The sequence below is a fragment of the Magnolia sinica genome, chromosome 13 (assembly GCF_029962835.1).
Source record: "Magnolia sinica isolate HGM2019 chromosome 13, MsV1, whole genome shotgun sequence".
NCBI classification, from domain to species: Eukaryota; Viridiplantae; Streptophyta; class Magnoliopsida; order Magnoliales; family Magnoliaceae; genus Magnolia; species Magnolia sinica.
In genome coordinates this window covers 47,165,049-47,169,023 of record NC_080585.1, presented here as the reverse complement: position 1 = coordinate 47,169,023, position 3,975 = coordinate 47,165,049, and positions in this window count along the sequence as shown.

Genomic DNA, 3,975 nt, shown 5'->3' with positions numbered 1-3,975 from the left:
TTTTAGCTAAAAGGACCATATCATCTTCAGAATTTTTTAAATCAGAATTACTATTTTCTTGAGAAATACATTTAGAAGATTTAAGGGTGATGAATTTACTTTTATGAGCTTTAAAGTTTGACTTATAGGTTTGTAAAGAACCAACTAACTCTTCTACCCTCATATTATCTGTATTACGAAGTTCTTGGATCGCGGTCACCTTTGAATTGAACCGTTCAATTAATGAATGTAGTATCTTTGCACAGACTTTACTTTCTAGGATTTTATCACTGAGACCCCACATAGAGTTAACAATGTCATTCAATCTAGTATAAAAGTCCATGAAAGTTTCACTTTCCTCCATACGCATTTCCTCAAATTTAGTTGTGAGGATTTGGACTTTAGATTTTTTTACGATTGTCGTTCCCTCGTGTGTCATTTCTAAAAAATCCTAGGCTTGCTTTACAGTATTACAGGATATAATTCTTTTGAATTCATCCGGTGATAGTGCGTAAGTTATGGCGTTTAAAGCCTTTGCATTGACACTACTCTCATTTTTCTGAAGAGTGGTCCAAGAGAAGTAAGGTGTAACTCTCATAGTTTTAGATCCATCGATGCCAGTTACTTCAGTGGTAGGAGGGGTTCATTCAGTCATTGTGGCTTACCACACGCTCTCATCCATGAATTTTAAGAAAATTCTGATCATAGATTTCCAATAGGCATAATTGGAGCCATCAAATGGTGGAGGCCTAGTGACTGAAAGACTATCAAAATTTGACATCTCAAAGAGCTTATATCAATTAGCTCAGGAAATAAATCTAATAAGAATAATTAAAAACGAGCTATTAGGCTTTGATACCACTTGAAAAGGCCGAGCTATATGTCCTAGAGGGGGGGTGAATAGGACTATACCAAATTAAAAAAATAACAGCGGAATTTAAATACATTAAATACAAATAGCAATAGATAATCCCACAATGCTGAATTTAAAGACAACTTCAAAAGAACGAGTATTGAGAGGTTGATACAGATGTTGTTCTAAGGACAACATTACATCATAAAAACCAAGGGTTTCAAAAAGGAATAAATAGTGGTTCACTTAATACAACCTTACTAGAACGATTTGTGTATAAAAAACTCAAACTTAATACAAATAAATAAATAAATAAATAGCAAGGAAAGAAATCTATGTTATTACAAAATTCTCTACATTTGCATAAAAGAAATTACAACATTCACCACAATGCAAAAATGAAATTATAACCATCCACAAAAAGAATATAAACAATCAAATCACAAGACCAGCAATTATAGTGGTTCGCTTGTGTGTACACCAACTATTTAGAAAAACAACCATACAACTATTTCACTCTTAATATCCTTACACATTGGATACATTAGATATTAGCGTTCACTAAGAAAATAGGTTTTTCCAAGTTCACCTAAAACCCTCACAATTGTGTCTTTCAAGTGAGCTTACACAATTCAAAAAACCGCACACTCTGAGTTTTCTGGATCACCTGAACAAACTAAAACAGAGATTTTTCTGGCACAATTTCAAAAACCAAAATAAAAATTTATAATAATATAAAATACCTGGATATTCTCTTTTTTATGCCGCTCGGAAGAACCAAATCGGAGTAGAATTTCAACGTAGAAGTTCAACGTCCAAACTCACTTATGAAATGGTTCTAGGTTCTAAATTGATTTTAAATTAAATTAAGTTGGGCTAGCTCTATTTGATTTTAATTCCAAAAAAAGGGTAATCCTCAATCCCTTCCTCAAATATGAATGGAATATAAAATACAAAATCAAATATAACAAAGCTAAATTAAGAGAATATTAAATGAGCACAATATAGCTTAAAAAGAATACTAACTTATCTCTAAGAGTGGCATATTGATTTATCTTGAATTGAATGAAAAACTCTGAAATTCGTGCTCTATTTATAAGTGAAGAAATTGCGTTCACGACTGGTCCTGAGGACACTACGACTGGTCGTAGGACCAACAGATTTTTAAAATTTGGGCGCGATAAGATAAAGTCGTTCCACGACTGGTTGTAAGCCCTGCACAACCGGTCGAGGGACCTCCACGACTAGTCGTGACCTGTCCATGACTGGTCATGTGGAACCTGAAATAGTTGTTGGACTTTGAGTCGTAGCTGCAAGACTGGTCGAGAACAAGTCGAGCACTGTTCACATGACCGGTTGAGCATTCCCCAGGACTGGTCGAGGCTTAATAAAAAGTTTTAAAAATCTGTAACAAACTTAGGACTGGTCGAGGAATTTCTTGGATTAGTCGAGCCAGTGCTAGGACTAGTTGAATAGAGTCCAAGACTAGACGAGAAACAGACTATTCATTTATAAAATGATATAATTGAATTATGTATTCAAAATGACCCACCTTATGCTCAATCTAAGGTCATTCATACCTTAACCATGATGTATGAACATTGAAATTTCTTTTTCTTCAATTGATAGACGTTCTTTAAAGTTCACGAAGCTTGAGATCATGCCATAGAATGAAGCTTGAACTTGTGACCTTTTGAAGAATATTCAAACTTGAATTTGTAGCCTTAAGAAGCTTGAACTTGAAATATCTTGAATCTTGAGCTTGAGGTACAAAGTAAAAAGACTTTGTCTTGACTTGGAGCTTGAATTATGAATCTTGAACATTGAACAATCACTTGATAACTATATAGTCTTGCATTTCTTGAAGTAAAGACCTTTGTTCTTGAGTGATGCAAAGTTTTCATTATGTAGAAGAGCTGGATAAGACATATATTCCAAGAGAGGTTTTGGCACTACAAAATTTGACAATTATAGGAGCTAGAAACCATAGCACTTACAGAAAGTTAAAGATCAAAGAAAGAAAGGAATGATCTAATCTTAGACAAGCATCCACCTTAGATCTTGGACTTCTTCTTCCACCAATGTATTCTAGGGCTCAATGGGGACAAGATTCAATGGTTGGGATTGATTTTAGAGGGTTAGATTTGGGGGTGGAGAGCTTGCAAAGGGTTGAAAATTTGGGAGCTTGCTTGGACGTCCATGGCTAGCAATGGAGGGAAAACGAAGAGAAAGAGGGAGGAATGGGTGTTGTAAGGGAAGTGATATGAAAGGTATGAGCTTGGTTGACTATGGGAATGGGAGAGGTATGGGTTGCCATGCATTGTTGGTAAGAGAGGGATGGGTTGTACTTAATTGATTGATGTGATGTGATGTTTGCTAGAGATTTTCTTGGGTTTTGCAATGCGCGGTGTTTTTTTTTGAAATAAACGTGAGCCTATAACTCCTGGCCTAGGTATTGCATTAGTGTGCAAAATGCGACAACGACGCGGTCGCTAGAGTAGAAGTTTCGAGTCGAGTCGATCGGATCTACGGGATGCAACTTAGGGTTGCGCGCAAATGCCGACTAAAGGTCGTTAGTTGCTGAAAATTAATGGGAAAGATCGCAAAAGTCTAAGGAATGGTACGGTATATGATATGGGCCTTACAAGGGGCATTTATTTAGCTATCATGACAATTTTGGTATGATAGCTAAAAAAGACACGTGTCGACGCATGGTTCCTCCGACGCTTCGATTAATTGCGACTGATACTAACATGTTACGAGGAAGCGGTCAAAGGCAGTTATCGTCCATGCGATGCGTGTACACGGTTAATGCACTCATTAATGAGGAGTTTTACGTCATTGTCACCTCGACGTGGGGGGCAATGTTCACACCTATTTTGGCCGTACCCTGCTGAAACCAATCAGAGCAAGCTACATGTGATCTGTATGGTCACGCATACTACACTCGGAGATCGACCTGCAAACATGTACGGAGCTGTCTCGAAAAGTGGAGCTACGACGTATCAGTCGATGCCATGTAGCACTAGAGTGGCTAAAAGTAGGGCAATCGAGTTAGAATGATCAGGTAACGAATAACGTAGAAAAAGGTGGCCGAGACTGAGCGGTCACGAGATAGATGACACAAAGAGGTGAAGGAAGCA